This window comes from Pelobates fuscus, chromosome 6, assembly GCF_036172605.1.
Source record: "Pelobates fuscus isolate aPelFus1 chromosome 6, aPelFus1.pri, whole genome shotgun sequence".
Classification (NCBI taxonomy): Eukaryota; Metazoa; Chordata; class Amphibia; order Anura; family Pelobatidae; genus Pelobates; species Pelobates fuscus.
In genome coordinates this window covers 92,764,746-92,778,824 of record NC_086322.1, presented here as the reverse complement: position 1 = coordinate 92,778,824, position 14,079 = coordinate 92,764,746, and the positions used below count along the sequence as shown (strand labels likewise).

General features: G+C 42.9%; 1 protein-coding gene across 1 annotated transcript in view; it reads right to left on the bottom strand.

The window, feature by feature from the left end:
- Nucleotides 1-14,079, bottom strand: part of TRMT9B (tRNA methyltransferase 9B (putative)) — a 36,135-nt gene that overhangs the window by 21,625 nt on the left and 431 nt on the right. The window lies entirely within an intron of this gene.

The following is a 14,079-nucleotide window of genomic DNA, read 5'->3' as shown; positions in this document are numbered from 1 at the left end:
ATAAATAAATGAATGAAATAAATGGATAAATAAATAAATAAATAAACAAATAAATTACCGTGTAATCTGAAATCGGATAGGTAGATTAAACCAACACACAGTGTTATCTAGCCCTAATGGCTCACCTCCATAAATTTCAAAGATACCTAATATCCTAATCACTCTCACAATCACGACTGGATACTGACTTTAATCGGCAATTTAGCATGGTCAAGTCCAGTGGATTAGAGTGTAAACCATAGGTAATTGTCAGATAGCTGACCCAGGTATTCAAGAGAGGTCACTAAAGAGTCTGTCATATGGGTGAATGCCGTGTGGCTATTAGTTGATGCCAGTACAAACAGAGCCTAAAATGTTACGGCTGCGGGTAACTGGTTAAATAAAAAAAACGCCCAGATACGGCATTAGGGATAGCATGTAACTGCACCTGTAACTTGTTGCTATTACACTATAGTGCTAACCTATACATGGTTATCATAGCTACAGAGAAGATGAGTTCAACATGCTTGAAAAAATTCTTCCCATAACCCCCAGAGGAAATCCCTTGGTAGACTCTAATATACAATAGTGACCCAACAGAAAAAGGAGGTGAAGGAAATAATTAGAGTGCCTCCATGTGCAGAACCATACTTAAAATGTTGGTTGCCTGCACATGGTGATAGATAGCTAAGGGTGAAAACAAATTGTGTACGTGAGAAAAGAGCCCAAAGAGCCCGACGCGCGTTTCGGTGCTGTCTTAGATGCACCTTCGTCAGGGGCATCTAAGACAGCACCGAAACGCGCGTCGGGCTCTTTGGGCTCTTTTCTCACGTACACAATTTGTTTTCACCCTTAGCTATCTATCACCATGTGCAGGCAACCAACATTCTAAGTATGGTTCTGCACATGGAGGCACTCTAATTATTTCCTTCACCTCCTTTTTCTGTTGGGTCACTATTGTATATTAGAGTCTACCAAGGGATTTCCTCTGGGGGTTATGGGAAGAATTTTTTCAAGCATGTTGAACTCATCTTCTCTGTAGCTATGATAACCATGTATAGGTTAGCACTATAGTGTAATAGCAACAAGTTACAGGTGCAGTTACATGCTATCCCTAATGCCGTATCTGGGCGTTTTTTTGATTTAACCAGTTACCCGCAGCCGTAACATTTTAGGCTCTGTTTGTACTGGCATCAACTAATAGCCACACGGCATTCACCCATATGACAGACTCTTTAGTGACCTCTCTTGAATACCTGGGTCAGCTATCTGACAATTACCTATGGTTTACACTCTAATCCACTGGACTTGACCATGCTAAATTGCCGATTAAAGTCAGTATCCAGTCGTGATTGTGAGAGTGATTAGGATATTAGGTATCTTTGAAATTTATGGAGGTGAGCCATTAGGGCTAGATAACACTGTGTGTTGGTTTAATCTACCTATCCGATTTCAGATTACACGGTAATTTATTTGTTTATTTATTTATTTATTTATCCATTTATTTCATTCATTTATTTATCGATTTTCTCTCCAGGAATATACTCAACTAGTCTGGTTCATTCCAGCCTCCTCGAGTATTATCTCTTTTTTTCTTTTTGATTTGAAGGGGTTAAGCCCCAGGACACCCCTGGAGTGTCCAATAAGGTGTCTTTCCACTAGTGAGGTGGTGCCAATTCTTTTGACCCATCATCATAAGTGGAACCTCTCTAATATTACCACGAGAGTTCTTTTATAAATTTACCCAATTTATATTTCATTGCAGAGCAACTGCAACACAATGAGACTCGCTGATGATGGATTATACCTTGTCATCAATGGTCAGCATGCTAGATGTTTCCTTGACCATCACTGTTTTTGGCTACTTTGCTAAATTTCCACTTCATGTTTTTATTTATGACATGATATGTTCTGTAGTGCCTAAAGAGTATCAAAATATAAATACCATTTCTGTCCGTGGCAAATAGACAAAGCTCCATGTTACTGCCTTTAGTACAATAATAATGCTCCACAGGGGTTGTTAGCATAGTTTATACGTGTCATTGTTATGAAACTAATCAGATTTCCTATATCATTTATGGAAACATGGATAATTGATATTGGTCCTATTGATCGGGTTCAGTTGCCTACAGCTCTTAAAACGCCACAATTTATGTTGATGTCAGAACAGAATGCACTTGCTCGGCTATACATAATTCACATCTTGTATGTATTTATTTAGCTACGCTTAGGCTCAGCCATAATTGGACTATATACAGAGATATGCTGAGGGTTGGTTTTATTATCTTTTCAGATTGTCCTGACATAACCGAGTAATGGAGGAAGATATTAACCATTATTTCCTTTTTCAGATGGTCAGATATTTTTAAAGAGGAACCATCATCTGTGCAAATGTCACTGATGCATTTACTGGGATTAGTAGTGCGCCAGAGGTTAAAGGAACACTATAGTCACCAAAACAACTTTAGAGTAATGAAGCAGTTTTAGTGTATAGATTATGCCTCTGCAGTGGTCACTGTTCTGTTATTTAGGAGTTAAATCACTTTTGTTTCTGTCCATACAGTCCTTGCCACATCTCCCCTAGCTGTAAATGACACAGCCTGCAAGTTTTAATTTTCAATCAGATGGCAATCTTACTTGAGAAGTTTTCATCTCCTGCTTTATAAATTGAACTCAAATACAATAGGCTCCTGAAAATTTAGCAAGCTACTAACAAAGCACAAGAGAAGAAATTCTAAATTTAAGAGACTGTGTGTAGCGCATGGCATTGGGCTGTCCACAAAATTATGTGTTTTAATATGCTTTTATTATTATTATTATTATTATTGCAATTTATATAGCGCCAACAGATTCCGTAGCGCTTTACAATATTAGGAGAGGGGATTTAACTATAAATAGGACAATTACAAATAAACTTACAGGAACAATAGGCTGCTTTCGTTTAATTTTGCCGTATATATGTATGTTGTATGCAGCATTCGTCTGATTGTTCGGTAAAATCACTCTTGTTATTATACGAGTGAAACTACCGAACAATCAGACCACGCCAGGAATAAGTGTGCCTTCAATTACCGTTCGCAACAAAAATGTTGCAAACTCGTAATTGGCAATCAGTGCAGTGTGTGCTTTGACCTCTGGGTGGCCGCCGTTCGGGAGACGAACACGTGGCGGCGGCCATCTTAAACTCCCGAACAGCAGTGTTTTGCCATCTAGTGTCTGGAACCCAAATCGGACACTCGACTAGGCAAACACCGCTGAGACCTCCACAATGCCATCAATTCGTGTAGAAACTACCGAACGGCTCACCCCACGAACAAGGGGGTTTATCCGAATCCTCCCCAGTCTCCATAACCCAGGCCGTTCGTGAATTTTATTCCCTTTTTCTGTGACCGACCGCAGGGCCAAAACGTATGGAACCAATTTCGGCTGTTACCTCCAGCGCGGTCTGTCTTTTTACTACCTCCATGAATTTCCCGAACCCCTGGTCCGATCTGGGTGATTTTTGAGTATGTTACTCACCCAGATCAGGGCTACCAGGGGATGTCAAATTTAGAGGCGTACCCCTAGGTTTAGGGGTACATCCAGAAAATGAGGGGAACTGTGTCCTGCATAATGGGATTATGAGTCATACTAAGGGGAGGGGATGTGTGGGTGGCAACTCATGTATGATTGGTGTACTGTATAATTATTGTAGGTGTCTCCCTTGCATGGGAGAAATGCTTAAAAGCTGTCTCTGTGATTAAAAGTTTAGTTCTGCTCCTGATGCTGTGTGTCGTCCAGTCATTGGGATCTGTATTGGGATATTCGTGGATTACCTTGCTTGCTGTGACTATCGTTCTATGGGATTTTATTACTTGTTCCTGAGCCTCACTGGGATCTTTAGTGGAGTTAACCTGTGAAATACCAGCTCTCCGCTACACTGTGCAATAAAGAAAGTGTAACCATTAGATCTCACTTTACATGAAGTGTTTAGGAAGGCTGTGTACATTACAAGCATGGAGTGCTGCAGAAACAAAGTAATTTAACTCCTAAATGGCAGAAAATTGAGCAGTGAGACTGTAGGGGCATGTTCTATACACCAAAACTGCTTCATTAAGCTAAAGTCGCTTTTGTGACTAAAGTGTCCCTTTTAGCATTACACAGCTCACCTCGACAGCACTTTCAGATGGCAATGTCAGCACTCCAAGACTCTCCAGCTGTGCATAAATACGGCCCTTGATTCTCATTCCCAAAGCTCTCTTCTTCTGCTGAGGTCCTTTTCAAACAGGAAATGGCTGAGATCACAGAGCCGATCCTGGCCCTCCCATTCCCTTTTCTGTGCAACAGTTTCTGTATGTGATCTGTTCTGTTTTAGCTTTATACGAGGCTGGACGCACACTAGGATTCACACTTGATAATGCAGAAATAAAATTTCCTCATTATGAGTGCAGCTCCAGAGGATCTAGAAACAGCTTTACATTTATTTCACAATAAAAAGACAGACATTACCCATAGATGTACCATAACCACTACAATTACCTACACCAGTTATGGTGATTCAAGTTCCCCGTAAGCACCTGCATATTTTTGAAGCACTGTACAGTTTGTATGTAGGTTTAGTTTTACAAAACAAAACCACACTACTGCAGGCAAATGCAATAGCAATTGACATTTCTACCCACTGTCTTTCAGTCTAGCACAGCGACACTTTTACACAAAATCTCCAGAAAGAAATGAGGGCAAATGACAGCCCCGTCTGTGAGCCCACATGATAAAAGAATCATTGGCGATAGTTGGTATACATTTAGCATGAGGAAATGCCATTATTCATTCAGTCTTTTGTTTTATTTTAATTGACTACAACCAGATAAAGATCTGTCATCAAAGATGTTGAATAGGTTAGACTAGACGTGATAAGATCTTTCAATAACTTTCGGAATATCAATTTTTATGGATGTAGGCAGTAAGGATTACACAGTTTGAAATCATTATTTTGATTTCTTTGAACGCATTTCTTGGGTTTCATATTAAACAACGTAAAATTGTAGCTTAAATTGATTCTCTGAGAAGGAAAAAAGAAAAAATAATCTCTCCGGTGAACGTCATTTCGTGACCTCGCGTTTTTTTTTTTTTTTGCATTTAACGGTAGAAGATAAAGGAAGTAGAAAACGCAGTGATATGTGTTTTATGGTTGCCTGCTGTAAAAAGATAACACTTAATGTGGACACAGCACAAATATACGATGCTGTTAAAGATGGGTTTGACCCTTCGATTGCTTGAGTATGCAGTATTGCCTGACACATAAATGTTTAAAGAAAGTCATATTTTATGCTTTCTTTTTAGGCAGCCCTGAACTGTATTAACTATAATTCTGCCTAACGTTCATTCAAAATGTTAATTCTGTGCAAAAAATTACATCTGTCACCACCGGCACTGGCAAGAGACCTAGCCACCTTCTATTCCCTCCCGCCCCACCCCTAACAAACGGGGCAAGAGCAGCAAGGAGAGCTTCGCTCAACACATGATTCCAGGTAAGTTAATGCTAATTATTAGTTTTCTTTTAGGTATACAATGGGTGGACCAAATCGCTAGGGCCAAGCAACCCTTTGATGGTTATTCTAGCATTCTAGGATCTATTATCAGTGCAAAAAAATAAGCAAGGTGTTCCCAATATATTGTATCAAGGGCCAGCTTTACCATTAAGGTGAATAAGGCATTCGCCTGGGGCGCCGGCCATTGGCGGAAGCCCACCGGAGGAGGTTTCCCGGTGCGCTGCCCTGCTGCGGCTGGGGATGCTGTGCTGGGTGAGCGGCTCCTTAGCCAGCCCCCAGCACAGCCACTCACCTGCTGGGCTCCCTCTGCTGCTGCTTGCCTGCTCAGGGAAAGCATCTGAGCAGAGCATTTAGCTTCCTGCAGGCAGGGGGAAGCCAGGATGGGACCTGGTATCCTGGCTGCCCCCTGCCTGTGAACACCGGAAGCATTTTAAGGGGAACAGGAAGCAGCCTGTGCTAGCAGTGCATGCCTCTCCTGCTTCCCTCTACCAGGAATAGAGCAGCTACCTGCAGGCTGGACTTCTCCTCTTCACAGCATCCAGTGTGCAGGGTTAATTCCACCTCTAGTGGCTATTCATGGGGACATCCAGCGTCACACATAACCCCATTGTATAATACTTTCCTATGGGGAAATCCTAATGTGAGCGCTGCCATTGAGGAGCGACGGCAGACCTGAGCCATTGCCGAGGGACATTAGCGCTTGACCCGGGCAAATGGCCGAAGGGGTTTTTAGCCCCTTCTGCACCACAAGGGGGGAGGTGCAATTGACGGAGAAGGAAGCTATAGTTCCAGGAAAACAATTTTGTTTTCCTGGCACTATGGTTTCCCTTTAATGTCTCCTCAGTGCTTCTCTTTCCCTAAATGTCTCTTGACTGCAGTTCAGAGTTTAGTGAATAAACCTCTGAGGGAATGTAGTTGCATTCATGAGGGGGCGGCAAAATGGATTGTTGCCAAAGGCGGCAAGAATCCTTGCACCGGCCCTGATTGTATCTGAATATGAAAGATTGTTTTATGATAATTAAGCGTATACCCTTTAAAGACAGAAGTAGAATTAAAGGGCTACTCAAAGCACCATGACCACTTCAGTGATATTAACCCCTTTGCTGCCAGACATGTAACCCCACATCAGCAGTGTCATTGACGTGCCATTAACCAGCCCAAATAAAGATTTATGGCCTGGATAATATTGGTAGTGTGCATATTGGACATGCGCCAGGTATCCAAAAGCCTATTTCCTCCCATCGGAAAATTTTAACCTTAAGGAGGGGGTGCAACGTGACATGAAAGATAATCAGGCTGAGGGGAGAACTTTTGTATTTTATTTTTATTTAACGTTTGGGGGAACCTGGAAAGAAAGGGTAATTCTAACCAAAAATAGCTTTTATCAATTGGATAGCCCCTTCACTGACTTATATATATATTTTTTTTTAAATGGGATTAAACCAAACTATTCTTCAAAATCCTATTACCCAGAATGCCTTTGTTGTTTTTTACTCAAACAGGGATTATGCAAAGGAAATAGTGAATATTAGTCTAAAAAATTCTACAACTCAGCTATTGCTTTCACAAGGTGCTAAAAATTATCTTGTCAACTCTCCTCAAATCGTTCGTTAGTGAAAAAACTACATTACTGTACACCTGGCCGGCCCGTCCATAGGACGGACTGGGGCAATGGCCCCAGGCGGCACTTTAACAGGGGCGGCATTTTGCTGTCCCGGGTCGCCTCTGCTGCATATACATGCACCAGAAGCGGCTCTCTAAACCTTGCCCTGTGTGCCGCCAGGCCTTTCCATCAGTCTGCCTGACGAGACCTGTAGAGCCAGCCCACCGGACAACCAGGGAATGGGGAACACTGAAAAAAAAAGGTATGTAACCAGCCTCCACACAGCCTGTCACATCACTCACCATGCCCCCACAATGTCATCCTCACACCCTGCCCCTCACCACTGTCACCCCCACTATCACCCTCATACCTTGCCCCCCCACTGTCACCCTCATACCATGCCCCTCACTATCACCCTCACACTCTGCCCCCCACACTGTCACTCTGTCACTGTCACCCTGACACTGTCACCCTCACACCCTGCCCCCACTGTTACCCTGTCACCCTCACACTGTCACCCTCACACCCTGCCCCCCCACTGTCACCGTGTCACTGTCACCCTCACACCCTGTCACCCTGACACTGTCACCCTCACACCCTGCCCACCCACTGTCACCCTGACAGTCACTGTTACCCTCACATGCTGCCATCACCACTGTCACCCCCACATCCTGCCCCCCCCCCACTGACACCTCCACACACTGCCATCCACCACTGTCACCCCCACACTGTCACTGTCACCCTCACCTCCTGCCCTCATACTGCCATCCTCACATCCTGCCACCCACCACTGTCACCCTCACCTCCTGCCCCCCAACTGTCACCCTCAAATCCTGCCCCCCAACTGTCACCCTCACATCCTTCCCCCATACTGTCATCCTCACATCCTGCTACCCACTACTGTCACCCTCACACACTGTCATTGTCACTCTCACATACTGCCTCCCACCACTGTCACCCTCACATCCTTCCCCCCACCACTGTCACCCCTACACTGTCATTGTCACCCTCACATTACCCCAATTTAATTTAAAATGCTCACCCCTACCAGCATTTATCCAACTCTACACACACCCGACATTCACTACATATACTGCCTCCACTACACACACTGCCTCCACTATACACACTACACACACAAACAATATATTCAATACGCACACTGCATACAATACACACTACATCCATGGCACAATTATAGACGAAGCATCCAAGACACACAGACGCAGCATCCACGACACACACAGACACTGTATCCACAACACACAGACACTGCATCCACTGAAAACACACACACTGCATTCACTACACTCTGAATATGATATAAACACTACATCCACTACACAAACAGACATTGCACCACTGCACACACTGCATTACATAATGGATGTTTGCTTGCTTTTAGTGCAAGACAGGGGGCAGCATTTCATCCTTGGACCCAGGCAGCACAATGTCATGGACTGTCCCTGACCGGCCAGGAGATTGGACGGAGGAGAAGAGGTGGCGAGGCGATTGATCCTCCTCCGGGCACAACCCTCCTACAAGCTACTATGTCACCCACACTACGCCTGCCTATGCTGAGACTCATCAGGGATGCCCTCCCACTGCATCATCCACGGAGGCAGAAGATCCTACACCTCAAGCAGTGACCGACCACCCATGAGTCCATGGTACAGAGATTCAGGTGCTCAACAAGGTCCAGGACTGAAGGGAAGCTTTGTTTAGCCCCTTGACTAGATTGTCTCCTAGCAGCCTTCACATCTTCCCATGCCTTGATGTTGGCTGACGCTGGACTTTCCATCCAGGGCCCAGTGCCGGCTATGCAGGGCTTCCTAACATTAGCAACACACTTGCCCCGTTGCCCATGGAACTTAATTTACGCTGTGCCCTGTTTTTCTATTTATGCTTAGCTACCCTTCTCCACCTGATCTGAGAAATGCAACAGTTTCATGGAGGGTAGTACTAACAATGCTATTAGAATGTGCATATGTAGTTATTTTGAGAAAAACCTTGGGTCCCTTTCAGACCCTATGTTTCTTTAATCCGCTGGGCACTACATTAAAGCCCACCTCCGATAGGCCAGTACCATGATAAGGTACTGTGGAAATCCTTTGTGTACTTACTAAGCTGTGATATAGCTTCCCCAGTACACTCTACTTTGATTACTCATTAGTAGCTGACACTTTAGTGTAATCTTTCCTTTACGACTAGCATAGCTCGAATATGTTGTTATTATAGTAAAAAATTTGCATGTTTTCTCCATTACTCCAACTGTTATGCATGATAATATACTTGAGGATTGCAGTTGGGACACCCCAAGCTTGTATGTAATGATATTATGCACTGCATCATTTAAAAAAAAAATACTTAACTGCTAAAGTATCTCGTATTTCAAACTGACTCTAGGGATAACTGCGGCAATTAGGGAGTAGTTTGGAGATTAGTGTCAGTCTCGCTCTGTGATTTTCATGACAAAAATTTGTCCAATGAAAGAATGCATGCCCAAACCACTCCCTCACTGTTTTATGGTAAACAGCTTAAAGGGACACTCCAGACCCATAATGCACTTTACCTTGCTGAAAAGCTTCATGTGTGAAGACTTTGTCCTCTTATTTTTATATTTTGCAAAATGTGCAGATTTCAATATAAATTGACATTTTTATGTATTTACCTGTTTACACACCTCTGGCTTTCAAGCAAACAACAGGTCTGTTACTTCCTGGTTTGGTTAGCTCAGTGGTGCTAAACTCAAGTGGTAGCAATTGTTCAGAGCACCTGCCTTGCAAAGACCTCTCATTGAGCTGCATTATGAAATCTGTCATTGGACAGCCACAGAAGGTGTAGGTGGGGTTGATACCGGAGAAACTGACGGAAGCCAAGCACAGAGAGATGGACACAGGTTTCTTCAGGAAGGAAGAGATTCTTTATTGGATCACCGATCGGGACTCAGAGGGACTAATGTCACCAAAATACAGCAAGTTCTGAGCCCCGGACAATAGTGCAGGCTCCTTATATAGGCACATAACTCCTCCCATATTAAGCTCCACCCGCACATTCTCTTGACCAATCAATACAAATAAGAATTAACTTCCTGCTTGACCGCATGGCCTGTCCAGCACAATGGAGGAGGGGAATACTATATCCTGTATTCTTGCACATGCTCCGTACACTACTGATCGTATCTTGCCTCGTGCAACCAACTGATCGATACGTCAGCATATGCACGTACACATGCCACGTGGTAATCTCGGCCTACTAAATTTATTTTTACCGAGATTCCACCACAGGGTTAGAAGGGGAGGGCTGGCAAAGGCTTCAGACAAGAAAATTGCAGATTTTGCAGGCTGCTTTTAAATATACCTCCAATTAAAAAAAATACACTATTAAATGCATGCAAGTTTTAACTTGGGTATATCTACTAAACAGTGATTTTTATTTATTAGGTATTTGGGCCGTGTAGTGTCCCTTTAACTCTCATTACTACTTCTCTGACAACACACTATATTTAACAGTGGCAGGGGAATGTAAAGGTTGGATAAACATTGATTGATGAAAATCAATCTGTAATACAAATGCCAAGAATTAGTACATTTAAATTGCAGTAAACATCTTGTGCCCAGAGCAGCGATGCCTAATTCGGGCACACCAGATGTTTGCAAATTACATTTTCCCAGGATGCAAAGCAAGCCTTAAGGCATACATTTAATGTGAAAAATGTAGCTACCAGTGCCTAGCATGTTCTTTAAAGTTGACTCGGCATCACCTTAAAGAGCAGTGTCTCTTCTGTACATTGCAATAGACAAACTGCTAGCAAATGTATAGATGAAAAGTTCTTTAGTACTTTATGGAAGCATATATACCCCAGACATTGGCATCCCAAGAAGCAGGACACCAGTGTTGGGGCAGTCCACCCAAATTTCTGGCAGGTCACCCTAGTTTGGTTGCCTGCCAGTCAAGTAGGCCAGCAGTGCTTTCTGCATGGCCCTAGTGCCTTGAGTGCACCAGTGCATCTAATGATGTCCTTACCCTACACTTATTGGGGACAGTACCCTGGTGTCCCCCAAAGCAGGACACAAAGTCAGGATGGCTGGATCTGAAAATCAGGACTGTCCCACTGAAATCGGCCTTGTCCGGCAAAGGTCCAATCCAATGGGTACCAAGTGTCACAGGTGCCTCCGAGCTTCCCAATTGGAAAGCGTTGAATCAATGCTTTCCTATGAGGGCTGCAACAGTGTTTTACTCAAACTATATTGCAGAAGTGCCTACAGTGACTGCGTAACCCTTCCAAGGTTAAGTAACCTGGAGGACTTTAGTGGTCCTTTATCCCTTGGAATTCTAAGAACACGTCTGCTTTTTGAAGACATGATGAATGAGCACTCCATTTACACCACTCTTCACAAAAAGCATTGTATTAAATTGAAGGTCATTTGTATCGAGCTGTAAAGAGAACCATTATTTTCACCATTCATGGCTTGCATCATTGCTGGAACAAAGATTGCCCAATTCATTTATAGCAGTGAGTAAACACTTCAGACAAAAACCTTTCAGATTGAAATGATTTCCTGCTTACACACAGGCAAAAAGGTCAGCATAATGAGAATGATTAAAAATTTGCCTGTCTCTCTAGCACCAAAGACAATAGCTAAAAAAAGAAACATTTGACACTATTGTCTTGTTCGCCCAAGTAATTTAAAGGAACACTCCAAGCACCATAACCACTACAGCTTGCTGTAGTGTTTATGTTCCAAGGAGTGTCTTTCCACCCACCCAGAGTAAGCAGCCAAAACATTTAAGAATAATTTGCCAGCTTGACTGGCTTCTGCTGGGCGCCCATCACTGCTGCCCCTGTGGTCAGAATCTTCTGCAAGGAGATACCATTAGGTCCACAGAGCTAAACCCTAAGCTGAACACTCTCAGCTAATAAACATAAGCATGCCCCCCTGAGTTTAGTTTAGCGCAGGAGTGCGTCCTTTTGCAGAGTAGGCTTTGGTTGAGTGCCCGGCAGATCCCAGGAAAATTGTCAAATGCATCTTACATGGATGACTTATTACTCTGGGAAGGTACCATTAACATTACGGCTGGCTGTAGTGGTTATGGTGCTTCGAGTGTTCTGTTAAGTTATGCCTCACTGAGAGGTTTACATGACTGTGACCCTATCAATTCTGTAAGCCAATATGAAACAACACAGAACTACCTAGGTATTCAATGGAAATTTTGCATTTGAAACAATTAGGTTTAACCCCTTAAGGACACATGACATGTCTGACATGTCATGAGTCCCTTTTATTCCAGAAGTTTGGTCCTTAAGGGGTTAAACGGCAAGTATCTTTTGGGCATCCAGAACTGGTACACTTGGCTAATCATAGGGGGCTTTTAGAGTTAAGAGGGTATTAGGGTTACAGAGACTTTGGGTGAGAAGGTATTTAGTATTAGGGAGGACTTATGGCTAGAAAAGACTTCTATTCAAGATGCTGTGGTCACTGTAACTCTCATAATTCTCAGCCAGTGCACCCAGCAGTGTAAATGAAGATTGGCTTATAAAAGGAGCTGAATGAGCTGAGATGGCACTGCTCTGTTTTCAGAGTAACACTATTAAATCATTGCTATAATGATGGTCTCTACCATTCATGTCTACATAATGTTGCTGTTTATAAGGGGAACATCAGTCAAATGTGTTGTGTATTTAATGGTTTAATAAACCTAGATATAGACATGATGTCAGGTTATTTGTGCCAAATACAAACAATTATGAATAATTTTATCCCTTAGATGATTTCACTTATCAATATTCAAATTCACATGCATTGCATCTATCTATATAATGCTGTTATATTCATACACATTAAGTTCCATTTCATGAATATATTTCTCCTGTTACGCAGACATTTATAGATTATATTAAATGATCCGCTTTCTGGTTTGTACATAATAACTTTCTGTCTATGATGGATAGCTAGGGTGGAAGCGGTCACATTCATGGAGACTAAAGACAGATCCAAAGGTCATAAAACTGCTACATTATGGTGTATGGGATCAGTTCCTTTACTCAGAATATTTCCATTCCCTAGTGCAGGCATAGGCAACCTTCGGCACTCCAGATGTTTTGGACTGCACCTTCCATGATGCTTTGCCAGCATTATGGGTGTAAAGGCATTATGGGGGATGTAGTCCACAACATCTGGAGTGCCGAAGGTTGCCTATCCCTGCGCCTAGTGCAATCCCACGACCCCGGACAACCTAATTAAATCTATCTAACCCTTTTGTCCCTTCCCTCCCCCTTTTTTTCTCCACCATTGGCACTAAGTGGATTATCTTGGAGGGCCCTCGCTTTGCTCTGCAGCTATTTTGGTGGCTTGCCCCTAATTAAACTTCACAAGGATTTGCCTGTTGTTTCCCAATCGTTACTCAATCTGCTCACATTCATTTTCTTTTTCCTCTTTTACCATTTGTTCATTATTCTTTCCACTACACACTGCTGACAATGAATACCATGAATATCGATGCACGTATTATGCTTGCTTATTGAGTTTCATCTGCTGTTACAGGTCTTATTTCCCTAAATAAACATTGTAAGAAAAACCCACAGTATATTTCATGCAAAACTCCTGCCACAAATTGTATGCATTGGATTAAGCGTTAACACTGGGCACAATACTTCAAGATTATATTCAAACTTGTTTTGGTTGTTTTTTTAACATAAAGCAATCTTATTAACCTTTATTTAACCCCTACTTTCCTGTTCTCTGTAAATGGGCTTGTAGCATGACTGAGATTAGTACTCACAGCTGCCCATCTCTTATCTGAATGGTGAGTAACCTTGGAACTGCGAATATATATGAACTATATTTCCCAGCATGCTCAGCCAGCCTGTATCTACAGAAGCAAGGTTATCCCTGCTCTAGCTGCCCATCAGACACGATTGCAGGGTCTGGGCCAGTGGGAGGGGGGTGAACACAAGAGCCTAAC